Here is a 15,121-nt window from a genome sequence, read left to right as displayed (position 1 = left end):
GTAACACAAATCCCTAATCCCTGCTGGGATTGCATGGGACATGGATGCCAATGCTGTGCCCAGGCCGGCTCTGCTGTGCCTGTGGCAGCGCCAGGGGAGTGCCCTGTGCCTGCCCTGAGCCCAGCACGAGCCTTTCCTTGGCTGTTGTGTGCCCTGCCCGGGGCAGGAGGGCACTGCTAGAGCAGCTTTGGTGGCCCCGGGCACCCGGCCGGGCTGCAGCCGCTGCAGGGGCTCCTGGGGAATGTTGCAGAGCAAAGCTGAAAGCAAACAACAGTTTCTGGAGGGGATTCTGCCCCTGGGCCTGTGCTGGGAGCCCAAGGGCAACAGCCCCAAGTGCTGGAGCTCAGTGTCCCTCGGCCAGGCCGTGTTCCCTAGCTCTGCCCTGTCCGCTGTCCCTCTCCTGTCCCTGTCCCTGCCTCCTGTCCTTGTCCCTCAGCTCTCCTCTGTCCCTGTCCCCTCTCCCCTGGCTCTGTGAGGTCCGAAGTGGCAGCAGGACCTGGGGCAGCCCTGGGGGAGAACAACCCTGAGCCCCAGCTGGGCCAGTTGCCCCAGTTCCCCCAGGGGTGCCCAGGTCACTCCCAGCATGGGCCCTGTGGCTCCCAGTCACTCCCAGTATGATCCCACTATGATCCCAGCATGGTCCCAGGTGTTACCATTCACCCCTAGGATGGTTCCAGCCTCTCCCAGTATGTTTCCAGTCACCCCCTCTTGCAGGTAAACCAGGACTCCTGAACAACTGACCGGTGTGACCAAGCAGAAGCTGTTTATTGTTTACATTACACACACTTTTCTGGATTCTACAAACTGCTAAGATCACACTTCTTGCTTCCTGCCTTTGTCTCGTTCCCTCGTTCTCTGCCTCCATTTCTCAGTCTCTGTGATTGGTCACCATGCAGGTGTTTCACAGTCCCCTGTTATCCAGTTCCTGCCATCCTGGTGTGCCGTTTCTCAGCTTCTTTGTGCTTATTTTAGCACAGTTTATATCTCAGTCACCTTGATGAATTCCACAGAGCCCTGAGACAATTCTGATAAGAACAGTTGCAGAGGGTATGGCTGGTGCACACTGAGGCCTGAGTTGTTCAAATACATTGCTACAGTTCCCCCTTCTTGCACCAGCCAGACCCTCTTTACTGTGTTCCCTACTAAGGGGGTCACCAACTTAATTATGCATGGAATAACACAAAGCAATAAAGTAATGACTACTAATACTAACAAAATTCCCTTTACAATATCTTTCAACCATCCAGTTATTGCCAACCCCTTAAAACATTCATCCAACCCTCAGTCATTCACAGTCAATCTCTTCATGTTGTCCTGTAGTTGTTTGAGTTTCCTGTGAATGGATGCAGAATGCTCAGAGAGGTTCATACAACACATTCCTTCCAACTCCTCACACCCGTGCCCATGTGCTAACAACAACAAATCTACAGCAGCTCTATTTTGCAGTGTGCCGTGGCTAATACTATCTCCACCAGTGAGCATTTGATTTAGAACAGCTGAAGCTGTGTTCAGTTGTTTAGCTGCCCAGCATCCCAACTTATTCAGTGTAGTCAAAGCCTGAGCAGCCACAACACCTGGAGCAAGGAATGATGCTGAGATTCGTGCTGGAGCACCCCAAAGCTCTACATGATCATGACAATTAGATCCTAAGCCTGTGATTGCTCTTTTAGTTCTTCTGCTGTGTCCTGCTCTCCAGATAGTCTGATTCAGCATTTGTCACATGCTAGGGGCAAACATGCTTAGTTTTCCTAGGTAACAAGTACCACCAAAGGGATTACTTGGAATTGCAGGCCAGGCTCTGTCCCCACAGATTAAAAAGACACCAAGTGGAAGCTTTCTTACAGTCTCATTTGCACCAGCACTGCCAGGATAAGTCCAATTGTGGCAATATTTGGCCTTGTTCTGATATAATGGAGAATTGGGATTAAGGATGACACTATTATTCTTGGAATGTGGGACTAGAACATTGCTCAAATTGGTTATTTTTGCTTCCAGAAAGTAGTTAAAAAACAAGCAGTAATTTCCAGGAGCTGATCCTAACAGGTCTGGTTCTTGGGGTTCTAGTCCGGTTTCATTCAGGGATTGTGTTATCATACCTGCTTGGAAGCCTTCGCCCTTTGGCTTAATTCCCAGCCTTTTGCATCTGTCCAATTTTGTACCACCTCTGCTGATGTTACACCAATGATTCTCCATGCTTGATCTATTTGCTTCCACGTATGGCTTTCCTCTAGCTCCTACCCACCTTGCAAAACCAGTAAAATCACTCACTGGGATACCAATTAGACCTGTGCGGAAGGGATCTCCAGGCATGGCCAAGGATAAACAAGAGGAATCCACCCCAGCAGCCTTGGCCCAAGTAAGCCACATATTCTGTCAGTGCCATCCTGGTGGGTTAATTTCCTCTGCACTACAGATGTTACCACATACTACAGCCAATAGAAAAAAATCTCCCAAAACCCCACCTCTCTAATTTAAAGCTGTTCTTCATCTTGCTCATTGGTAAAGAACCCTTCCCCTCTGAGATCAGGGACAAAATCTGAACTAACTGTGCCTCTTGCTCTTTGAGCCCTTCCTCTGTTTCTTCTTTCCTGGTTCCTTTCTTTCCAGCTTCTCTTTCTTTGTTCCCTCTGATCAGGTCTAACTCCCCAGGTCCTAGGGATAAATATTTCCTTACCACACTCAATATCCTTGATTTTATTCTCTCTCTTTCTGCTCAAGTTTCTGGAGTTCACTACGATACCACTGAATAGACTGCCCCAATTGCTCTTGATTTTCAAACAAGCTCAGTGCTTCTTGAGCAGCTTCAGGGGAATTTCCTGTTCTTCCTGTCACTTGGGATAACACCACCCAGGTATTGAATTCTTGGCTGTGCCAACAGCTGCACACCCCACACCTTGCAAAGCTTCCTCCCTCAAACTCACACCACCTGTGTGCTCCACACCCACTCATTCTAATCTCACCCAAGGATAACAAAAGCATTTCCAGCTCTGAGGGCAATGGATGTTTTCAGGTGTTGCTGGTTGTAGGTTCATTAGTGGTATTAGGGATCAGAGTGTCCTTTTCTAGCCAGAGATGAACCCACTTTGCTGGTATCCATCAGGGTTCTTTGTCTGTAATGCCACAAACATAACCCCTTCCCCACATCAGTAAATCTGCAGGTCCTTCCCATAACCCTGTCCTAGGATTTTTAAAATAAACTTCTGGCCGATGCTGTACCAATTCAGAATCTTGCTGCAAACCTGAGTAATGTGTTAATGCTGGTGGTTCACTGTGATTGCCTACTAACCATAGACGATTCATAGCATGGACGGCTTTCAGCACTCTGTCCTGTGGGCTCAGCCCATCCTGCCCCATTTTTTGTTTATCAAGCAGTCCTTTCAGGACCTGATGTGTCCTTTTGATGACAGCTGACGTGTGGAGTTCCCTGGAATGCCTGTGCTATGCTTCACTCCCCAAGGAGCTGAGAAATCCTGGGTTTGCCAGGCTGTGTATCCTGCCCCGTTGTGTGTTCTGATTTCCTGAGGCAAGCCCATAACAGCAAAGCAGCCTGGCCAGTGTGGAATGCCAAAGCCAGAGCCTTCACTTGTCACAGGAGTGGCCCAAGCCATGGCAGAAAAGGTGTCTGTGGTCACATGAATGCGTTTAAAGCAACCCAAAGAGGCGCAGATGGTCACATCAGTTTGCCACAGCTGCAGGGGCCCTGAACCACTGGGGTTGGCTCCAGGACCCAATCCAGCAATCATAGCCTGGCCCTGTGGACAGCTTGTGACAATTCCCTCAGCATCCTGCAGCCATATTCCAAATTGTTTGGGTAAAACTTTCACACTTTGATGAAAAGCTCGTCAGCCCTTCTGGCTTGGCCAAATTTATTGATGCTGTGAGAAGCAGAGGCCCAGAGTGTTGCCACCAATTGGCCAGCCTTCTCCTTACCTAAGGCCAGGCCTCCCTCCAATCCAGAGTAATTCCAAATATGGGTAATGAAATAATCCTGTTTGTGAGAATTGAGACACTGGCACAGTTGCAAAAAGAGTTGCCACAACCCCTGGTCCTGGATTTCTCTGGAATTCTTCCAGCAGTGCTCGCTTCATGCACTGGACAACACCACTACATAAAGAGAATCAGAAACAATGTTAAGGGGATCATTTGGCCACTTTTCAAACACTCTGATGAGAGCACGTAGCTCAAAAATCTGTAAGGAATCTCCTGGTGCCTCCAGGATTTCACTGAGTCATTTGCCTTTGTTCTGCCAAGTGAGGCCTGCTCTGGAAGTTTTTCCATTGGCATCAGGCAAGACACCTATTTCTTCATGCACAACAGCCCATCTTTATTCTTCACAGCTCATATTTCTATGGTTTTCTAAAGGCTTTCTGTTTAATTTTAATTGCTTAGTAGCTTACTGCCACTCAGTTCATTGGTTAGTAGTTGCTCATGCAGGTGTCAGTCAAAACCTTTCCTCTCTAACGATGTTTCCATTCTTGTCTCCTGCATAGAAGATATGGGTAGAAGTCTTTCTTCTCCCAGGTGCAAATTCCTTTCTCACAGGAACTTGTCAGGCTAGCTGTTAGCTGTACTTAGCCAAAGTAGCAGGCCTCAGCCATCATTTTACAAGGATAACAAGGCTCTTCTTTTATAGGGCTTTACCTGTATGCAACATTGACATGTGATTCTTTCAATCTTAAAGAATCATCTTAAATTTCTGTCATGTGAACTTTGACCTTTGTAATATTTGTGTATGATAGATTTGAGTTCAACTCTGTTTTGAATCATGCCTTCATGGAATCATAGACTCATGGAATCATGAAGGCTGGGAAAGCTCTGTGAGACCATGGAGTCCCAGCAGTGCTCGATGCCCACCTTGTCCCCAGCCCAGAGCTCTGAGTGCCACCTGCAGGCCTTCCTGGGACAGCTGCAGGGATGAGCACTGCAAAGCTCCCTGGGCAGCCCCTGCCAAGGCCTGAGCAGCCTTTCCCTGGGGAAATTCCTCCTGGTGTCCACGCTGAGCCTGCCCTGGCCCAGCCTGAGGCCGTTCCCTCTGCTGCTGTGCCTGTTCCTGGGAGCACAGCCCGAACCCCGGCTGTCCCTCCTGTCAGGGAGTTGTGCAGAGGCAGAAGGGCCCCCTGAGCCTCCTTTTCTCCAGGCTGAGCCCCTTTGCAGATGCCTCAGCCCCTCCTGGGGCTGCAGCCAGGATGGAATCCTGGTGCTGTACAAAGAGCAGTGTACAGACCTGCCACAGGTGCCTTTGTCAGCACATTTTAAACTTTCCTGGCTACAGAAAGGCTCTGCAGCAAGCACACGAGTCCAGTCAGCAGGGACAGTGCCAATGTCCTTTGGCAATGCGTGCGGCCCGGCCCGGCCCGGCCCGGCCCGCGCTCGGTGCCGCAGTTGCCTGGTAACCGTGCCCGGGCCCTCAGCGTCTGTGCCGGCGCCGCGGCCTCAGCGCCAGAGCTCGGCCCTGGCTGCTCGTTCGCAGCCTCGGCGCCTTCAGGCGGCTGCACTCGGCCATTGCCACGGCAGTTGTTGGCACGGCATTGGTTTCTGTCAGCCAGCGCTGTCAATTGGCGGAGAATTGGTCTCTGTGAGCGACTCCTGAACTCACAAAGCATTGGTCTTTGCAAGGGACTCCTGAACTCGCAGAACATTGGTTTCTGCCAGGGACTCCGGAACTGACAAAGCATTGGTCTTTGCGAGGGACTCTTGAATTTCTTTTGAAGGTAAAGATTGCCTCAAGTTCTACTGTCTGTTTTTGTCCCATCTGTGCTCTGAAAGAGAATGCCAGAGGGAAATAGAGGATGGGATAATGCCAGTCTTCAGTTTGGTGGCATGTGTAATAAGTAGTAATACGTTTGTTCATTAATTAAATCAATAGCTAAATAACTATACAATATAAAACAATAGTTAAATAGCTAAGAAAACTTCTTGTGCAGATACATATGGTTGCTGGTTTACTATAGTGCCTTGGGAATTCCATTGTAAAGGTATGCCCTGTGAAAGGAAAGTAATGAGAAGCAGCTGTAACAACAATCCTTAAACTTGCTAGAATTGCTTAGCTTGCAGAAAGTGTATAGTACTAGTAAGAATTGCTTAGCTTGCAGAAAAGTGTATAGTGTTCTGTATAGATATGCCTTATAAGGCATAAGTTCACTCAATGTTCACAAAGAGGAAGACTAAGGGGGACTAAGCCTTCATCCCACGACCACCAGAAGGCAGAAAAAGACCCCCTAGCAACTGAATGAGCAAGCGCAGAAGACAGATCACGTCATCCCTAAACCCAGAGAAGAAGGCAATAAAAGGTGGACTCAGGGGATAGGAATTTTGTGAGCCAAAGTGGAGCGGAGACTCCGGGCCGCCCAGCGCTGTCCTTGCTTATTCTTGCTTGCAAAAATAATAAAGATAATTATTTGATCCTTAAATTCAGTGGACTTGTTTATCACACTGCCCAGACCCTAAACTGCCCCAAATGTGCCCCAGAAATGTCTCCAGGGACCCCAAAGTGGCCCCTTTTACCCTGTCCATGAAAATAATAAAAAAATATGTCAAAAAGATCTAAAAATAGCATTAATTAGCATTAAGAAGGAGAAATAAATGGCCAGTAGTGGTCAATGATTTAATGAAAGGAATTGTTTTATTTAAAACCAATGGCAAATAATTTTTTGATTGCTAAAAATGTATTCAATTTTTCACATAAATATCAAAGGTAATAGAAATATACAGTAATACTAATATAAATTTAAAAACTATAAGTATAATTTTATAAATTAATCAATCTTATTTATTTTAAAAATGCATACTTTTTTATGTTTTGGGATGTCAGTCCCAGGTGGGCCATGTCAGACATGGTGAGGCTGGGGTGAGGAGCAGCTTGTCCAAAATGGGTCAGCCTGCAAGGGGCTTGTTCCTCTCCATGCCCAGATCTTCTAGGGAGACATTCAGCATCAAGATCACCTGGGGAATCGTTCTTTCACCTCTTTTCTGAACTGAAAAATAAAACCCCACACACGTGATTAAAACCAAACATCATGCCGTCGGTGCACTTTGAAATCTCCCTCCTTAACAGAACTCCAGACTGACTCCAAGCTGCTTCACAAGCCCTGGAGACTTGGAGGACAATTGAAGGGAGACAAAGAGCTCCTGAGGGCTTTCTGTGTTTTAATCAGCCCCACAGTGGATTTGGGGCTGGGTCCAGGAGCCTCAGGCACTGAGAGAAGGATGAAGAAGCTGCTCAAGGAGTCAGCAGCAAAACTCCAAGTGCCTTGGAGCATGGCTGGGCCCCAGGGAGGGCAGGGAGTGCCAAAGGCTCCCCAGGGACTGGTGAGAGCAGATCCTTGAGGCCAGGAGTGCAGGGAGCCCAAGGCTCTGGGCAGGGAACTGCAATGCTGAGCAAGGCCTGGGCTGGCTGGGGGAAGCAGAAAGGCCAAGCCCTGAGCCCAGCCTGGGCCAGCAGGGCCTGTCCCTCACGGGTGGCTCGGGGCTCTCTGTGGGGCAGGGGGATGTGAGGGGCAGCAAGGACAAATGCCATCAACCTGCAGCCCCTGCCAGCCTGGCCAGGGAGGCCGAGGCAGAGCCAAAGTGCAGCCCCTGCCAGGAAAGTTCCTGCTGTGGGGCCTCCAGAGGCGCTGCCCGAGCCCAGGGCACAAAGGCCTGGGTGCCTGTGGCCCTGCCAGCCCTGCCCAGCCCTTGGCCATCTGTCCTGCAGGCTGTGCCCCCTGTGCGTGCTGCTCCTGTGCCCTGGCCGGCTGCACTCGCCCCTCTCGCTGTGCCCCAGCATTTCTCACCCAGCGTTTCTGTGCCCTCCCTGGGCTCCCTGCACCCAGCGCTGCCGGCTCCTGGCACACAGAGCCGGCCATGGCCCAGCCTCACGCTGCCACACCTCGAGCACCACAATTCCACCCTGGCAGGGATTTTGCTTTCTCCTCAGCTCCAGCCTGAACCTTCCAAGCTGCACTTTGGGGAGGTTTCCTGCAATTCCCACTCCCAAGGAAAGCTCTGTCTCCTGCTGGTCACAAACAGGGAAGGGCTGGTGGGAGAAGTGCTGGTCAGAGGCTGTTTGGGGCACAGTCACCATGAAATTATGAGTTGTTCCAATATTCCGTGAAAGAAGGAGGGGCATCAATAAATTTTCTGCCCTGGACTTATAAGAGCAGACTTTGGCCAATTGAGGATGCAGATTTGGGGAGTACCAAATCAGGTATTGATTTTTTAAAGATAAACAGCCCTTACAAACAACGAGTTCCAGGAAGGATGGAAACGCTTCAAAAAAGAAATCTTGAAGGAGCAAGAGTAGGCTGTCCCTTTGTGCAGAAAGATGACCCAGAGGGGGAAATGACTGTCATGGCTAGGCATGGAGCTTTTGCAGGAATTTAGGGATTACAAAGAGGGTGCAGCATCTTTGGACAAAGGGGCAGGTAAATCAAGAAATGTTTAAGGTTGTTGTTAGTTTGTGCAGAAAGAAAATTAGAGAAATGAAAGCTCAATTAGGACTTAATATGGATACTTCTGTGAAGGATAATTATTATGTTTTTATAAGCACATTAATGTCAAAAGGAGGGGTAAGGACAACCTGCATTTCTTATTGTGGGAGATATGGTTACCAAAGATGAAGAATGGGCTGAGGTACTTCACCTCTTCTTTGCCTCAGTTTTCAACAGTAAGACAGGCTATCCTCAGGACAAGTGTTCTCCTGAGCTGGTAGATGGGCACAGGGAGCAGAACAGCCCCCTGGAATCCAGGAGGAAGGAGCTGGGGACCTGCTGAGCCACTCAGGTGCTCACAAGTGCCTCTGGGAGCAGATGAGATCCATCCTAGGGGCTTAAGGGAGCTGGTGGATGATCTCCCCAAGCTGCTCTCCATCATTTACCATCAGTCCTGGATCAGCAGGGAGGTCCCAGAGGAGTGGAGGTGCCAATGTGAGCCCATCCCCAAGAAGGGCTGGAAGGAGGATCTGGGGAACTCCAGGCCTGTCAGCCTGACCTTGGTGCCTGGCAAGGTTATGGAACAGATCACCTTGAGTGCCATCACAGGGCACCCACAGGATGGCCGAGGGATCAGAGCCAGCCAGCATGGATTTCAATATCTGCATTGATAGTCTGCATGAGGGGATTGAGTGCACCATCAGCAAATTTGCAGATGACACCAGGCTGGGTGTGAGTGTGGATGTGCTGGAGGGTAGGAGGGCTCTGCAGAGGGCCCTGGACAGGCTGGATCCAGGGCCCAAATCCAACAAGGTAAGGTTGAACAAGACCAAGTGCCAGCTCCTGATCTTTGGCCACAACAACCCGTACAGCACTAGAGGCTGGGGACAGAGTGGCTGGACAGCAGCCAGGCAGAAAAGGACCTGCAGGGACTGATGGACAGCAGGCTGCACATGAGGCAGCAGTGTGCCCAGGTGGCCAAGAAGGCCAATGGCTCCTGGCCTGGATCAGGAATGGTATGGCCAGCGGAGCAGGGCAGTGATTCTTATCCTATTCTCAGCAGAGGCTGGGCAGCACCTCCAGTGTTATATCTAGTTCTGGGCCCCCAATTTATGAAGGACATAGAGGGGCTGAAGCATGTCCAGAGAAGGGCAACAAGGCTGGTAAAGGGGTCTGAAGCACAAGAGCTGTTACGAACGGCTGAGGGAGTTGGGGTTGTTTATCCTGGAGAAGAGGAGGCTCAGGGAAGTCAAGTCAGTGTCAGGACACAGGTTGGACTTGATGATCTCCAAGGTCTTTTCCAACCTTGCTGATTCTGGGATTCTCTGAAACCACCTTTGGAGCAGTTGCAGGATAAGCCCTGGGCCTCCTCTTCAGAAGCTGCAGCAGCCCAGGTGCCTCAGCTTCTCCTGACAGCTCCAAAGCCCATCCTGTCAGTCCTGCAGAGCCTCTGCAGCTCCTCCTCATTGCCCAGAACAGGGAGCCCCACAGGCAGACACAGCAGCCCAGATGTGCCCCCCTGGCCTGGGGTGCCTCTGGCAAGGGAGCAGCACCAGGCACTGCAGGAGCCTGCAGACAATTCCTGCAGCACTTGGAGGATGATCCTGCTGCCCAAGGGATGTTCCCATGGTGCCAAGTCAGGAACTGCAATGGGGAGTGGGGCCAGAGAGGAAAGGGCAAACAGGGATGGGCTGTTTGCAGGGGAGGGAACAGGGCTGGGAAACAGGAAGAAATTTGTAGAAGGAAAAGTGAAGGAAGCAAAGGTGAAGCCAAGGAAATGCCCAGGACAGTTTGGGGATGGCTGCCAGGCAGCCCTGGCTCTGAGCAACAGCGTCTGCAGTGGCACAGGAAACTCCCAGCTGATGGGAACAAACTTTCTGGCTGACTGCAGAGGCCAGGACAAAGCTGAGTGCTTTCCCTGGTGTCCTCCAGCCCTTGCTGGCCCCAGGGGCTGATGGCATTTGTGCTCCCTCAGGTTCATGTCCCCACAAGCAACAGCATGGGGGTGCTCCTGCCTGCTCTGTGCAATGCAAACAGGGGCTCCTGAGCCAGTGCTGCCGTGGCTGTGCCTGCAAGGATGCGACACCTGTGTGAGCTGGGGGAGAGGCCAGGGCTGCAGAGGGGGGATGTTGTTGGCAGCTCCATCAGGACGCTCTGGGACGCTGCCCTGGGCTGTGCAGCGCACTGGGGATGGATCAGCCCCTGCTCTGCTGCTCCTTCCCGTCTCCCCCAGGGCCCTTGCAGAGCCCCAGCCATGCTGCTTGCCCCCAGCCTGCCCACGGCCAGCCTGGGCCTGCTCAGCCTGGGGCTTTTCTGTGCTGAGCATTGGCCTGGCCGTGTTCTTGAGAGAGCCTGGGCAAGGAGCCTGGAGCCCCCAGGGCCTGGCCTGAGGCGTCAGCGCTGCCCCAGCAGTGCCCATGGCCTGTCCCTGCTGCAGCCCCGGCACTGCCACCCCCAGGACTGTGCCCGGCCCCGAGAGCACTCAGGCCCTGCAGCAACACCAGGGCCACCAGGGCAGCGGGGCAGGGCCACGGCAGCAGCACTGCCAACACCAAGTGCTGCTGCTGCTGCTGCTGGGCACAGCTGCTGTGCCAGCACTGATCTGCCCCCAGCTCTGCACACAGACATTGCTGCTGCAGCTCCAGAGATGGCAAGAATAGAGGGATCTCTGGAGAAAACTTTACTGGGAGATCCTTTACTTCCTTTAAAACCTTTGAGACTGCAGCCCAACATTGTCACAGTCTGTGGCCACAGGGAAGGTGGAGAGAAACAAAGTCAGAAATGGCAGAAACAATCATCTAGCTTTAGGAAGAATATTTAAAAAGGAAAATGACAGGGAAATCAAAGAACCAAACCAACAGAGCTATAAGTGATGACTTTTATTACAAGTGATTTGCAGAAATTGGCAATCAGTTTAATACTTCCTAAGATGTGCAGTGATCAGTCTCCTCACTGCAGCCTTGAGCTCCTGGTTCCTCAGGCTATAAACGAGGGCATTCAGGGCTGGAGGCACCACCGAATACAGAACTGACACTGCAAGACCTAGGCATGGGGAGGAAATGGAGGAGGGTTTCAGGCAGGCAAATACTGCAGTGCTGAGAAATGCATTTCTCCTGCATTTTTCCTTTACAGATTCTTTCAGTCATCTCCTGAGAGGTGCAGATGGTTCTGGGGCTTTTCATGAATTGACTGTACTCTTGATTTAGATGGAGACTGTAGAATTGATTTCAGATGTAGAGGAATCTGAAGTGAGCACAGAAACAAACTCCCTCTGTCAGCCCATTTTCATCTTCTAGATCACTTTCAAGATGTCCTTGGGGGTGTTGGAATGATGATCACACAGCTCTCCACTTCTGGCTGCAGGCTCTGCAGATTGTTTCTTTGCATTCAGTCAGGCTTGCATTCCCCAGGAGTTCTTGGTAGCCTGTCATGTTTTCTTAGGGTAGAACAGTAACAATGAAAACCTTGCCAATGGCACAACTGCCCAGCCCACAAGGAAAAGAAAAGAACAAGCTGCAAAATTCTTCAAATATTTGTCCTGCTTTGCTGCAAGTGTGCTGCACACACAGTGTGGAAAGCCAAGAGAAGCTGCAGTTGGTGGCACACCTTGTGACAGAAGCTGCACCTCATTCTTCAGGAAAGGTTCTTGGAAAAAGCATACAGGACTGAGGAGAAGTTTCTGGAAAAACTGAAAGAGCTTTTAAGAAATTAACTGAAAATTGAAACAATTCAAGACGTTTTTCTCGATTTATTTTTATGCTCCCCTTTTCCATCTTGCACTAGTTGTCCATCCCATAAATTCCAAACAGATCTCACTGCTAAGATCCATGAGTTGGCACGTTTTAGACATTTTAAGCTACCATGACCTACACACAGTTTGGCTTCCCCTGTTTTTCTTGGAAAGCAATGCTGGAGAGGTAAGTGCAGTGTTTGTGTCAGGTACAAATTCTGCATTCAGGGATTGCGCTCTGAGAGTGTTTGACCCTCAGCAGAGACAATGTACAGCAGCGACCGAGGGCATTCCTGAGCCACTGTGCAGGAGTCCAGACCCTGGCTGAACTCGGCAAAGTTCCCGTGTTTGGACAGGCTCAGGGGCTGCCCTCGGGGAACGTGGGGCTCGGGGCGGGGGCGAGCGGGCAACGGACAAACGGACACGGGGACAAACGGCCCCGGAGCTTCAGTTGCAGCAGCGGCAGCGGCAGCAGCGGCAGCGGCAGCGGCAGCGGCAGCGGCAGCGACAGATAAAACTTTAGATTCTCTTCTCCTCTCCCTCTCCCGCTGTCCTGTACCTCTCCCGCTCTCCCTTTCCCGGTCTCCTCTCTTCTCCCCGCCTCCCTCTCCCCGTGCCCGGCCGGGCCATGCCCCCGGCCCGCCCCCGGCCCCGGGCGGGGCTGCCCCGTGCCCGCCCCCGGCCGTCCCGCCGCCTCCTGGCCTCAGCCCGGCTCTGGCCGTGCTGGCGGTGGCGCTGCTGGGCGGGGATCAGTGCCGGGGGCTGGGGCGGCATCGCCGGCTTTTGGCTCCGCCTGGCCGGAGCCCGGCCCCGGCCCCGACGCAGGGTCCAGTCCCGGCCCCGAGCCCGAGCCCGAGCCCGAGCCCGAGCCCGAGCCCGAGCCCGAGCCCGACCCCGAGCCCGGCCCCGGCCCCGGCTCCTCCCGGGGCCCGCGGAGGACACACGCGGCGCAGCCGCTCCCGCCGCCTCCGCTGCGGCTTGCCCGGCCCGAGCTCCACCGCTCGGCAGCGCGGCCCCCGTCCTCGCGGCTCCCGGGTTGCGTTGCAGGGAGCGAACGCCGGGGGATGGCCGGGCCGGGGCGGGTGAGGGGCGCTCGGGGGCCGTTGCTGGCCCCGGGCCGAGCGCTGACAGCCGCGTCCCGCCCGCAGGGAAGGCGCAGCAGCGCCTGAAGGAGCGGTACCGGCTGGGCTCGCTGCTGGGCCGGGGCGGATTCGGCAGCGTCTTCGCAGCAACGCGGCTCTCAGACGGCGCCCCGGTGAGCGGCGGGGCCGGCGGCGGGCGCAGGAGGAGGGGGTGGAGGAGGACGAGCAGGGGGGAGGAGGCGGGAGGAGGATGGTGCTGGGCAGGGTGGACAGCGAGCTGAGCCCACTTCTGCACTTGGCTTGCAGGTGGCCATCAAGAGGGTGCCACGGTCCTGCATCCATCACTGGGGTGAGCTGGTGAGTGAGCGAGGTGCTGTGCTGGGCAGGGATGAGCCGAGGCCCTCCCTCGAGGGAGAGCGGGTGTGGGGCCAGAGCAGGGTGCAGAGCATCCTGGGCTGGCTGAGGGCTTCCTGAGCCCCGGCACGGCATCAGCCCCACTGACGGCATCGTGCTCCTCCCACAGCCCGACGGCACCAGCGCACCCCTGGAGATTGTCCTGCTGGACAAGGTGTCCAGTGGCTTCTCCGGTGTGGTCCAGCTGCTGGAGTGGGTTGAGCTCCCCAACGACATCTTGATGGTGCTGGAGCGCCCGGAGCACTGTCAGGACCTGCACCATTTCATTCGGGCACGGGGGTTCCTGTCCGAGGGGGTGGCGCGGCAGCTGTTCCGGCAGGTGCTGGAGGCCGTGTGGCACTGCACCAGCTGCGGGGTCCTGCACAGGGATATCAAGCCAGCGAACATCCTCGTTGACCTGGCCACCGGGCAAGCCAAACTGATTGATTTCGGCTGTGGCACCTACCTGCAAGAGACAGCCTACATTCGCTTTGCAGGTGAGTCTACACAGGGGTGTGCTCCTGGTTCTGGTATCTCATGGCCCAGCATCTCAGGGCCCAAGCTGGGTGTGGCAGCGGGGATTCTCCCTTTTGCTGCCCTTCATGGCCCTGAGATTTCAGCTGAGTTGGGTTTGAGCAGGGCTGGATGGGGAGCCAGCTTCCAGTCCTGCTGGCAGCCTTTGCCCACCACTCTGCCCAGGATTGGGGCTGGGGCAGCCAGCCCAACAAAAACACCCGTAGGTGAGGGTAGCAGAGGTGGGGGGGCCTGGAACCTGTGCCCCAGCCAGTTTGGTGTGCAGGTGAGAAGGGCTTGGGCTCCTCCACTCACCTGGTTTGTTCTGGGTTTGTTTTTTGGGGCAATGCAGGCAGGGAGGATGAAGGCATGGTTTTCCCTCAGCACTAAGTGTGTTTCTGTCATGGTTGGGCCTTGCCAGGGCTTCTGCTGCCCTCTTCCAACACCGATGGCTTCTTTTCCAACCCCATGTGTTGGAAAGATGGGAAGTGGGTCAACCTGCATACCACTGGGGCAGCCCCTGCACGCCCAGGGATGCTGGGGCCAGCCTCTGGGAGCAGCAGCATCCCCCTGATGAGCTCCATCTGTATTCCATAGGAACACCATCATACAGTCCCCCGGAATGGACCCATTTTGGCTGGTACTATGGCAAGCCAGCTACCATCTGGTCCCTGGGTATCGTGCTGCACCAGATGGTCTGCGGGGAGCACCCTTTCAGGAGGGACCAGAACATCAGCTGGGACCATCAGCTCTCGCTGCCACAACGGCTTTCTTCAGGTGGATCCTCATCTCTGGGCATGGGTGCAATACCAGTGCTGGGAGACAGCAGCGGGCTCGGGAGCATCCCGCTCTGGCAGCTGCTGAGGAGGTGGCACATGTCCTGCTCTCCTGCTCGCCTCCAAAACAGGGAACTGATGGGAAAGTTTAGGCCCAGCTCTGAGCACATCCAGCATGGAGTGGGCAGGGAATGGTTGGGCAAAGCCAACAGGAGCCTT

This window comes from Passer domesticus, chromosome 8, assembly GCF_036417665.1.
Source record: "Passer domesticus isolate bPasDom1 chromosome 8, bPasDom1.hap1, whole genome shotgun sequence".
NCBI lineage: Eukaryota > Metazoa > Chordata > Aves > Passeriformes > Passeridae > Passer > Passer domesticus.
The sequence above is the reverse complement of the archived record's forward strand: the minus strand, read 5'-3'. Positions refer to the sequence as shown.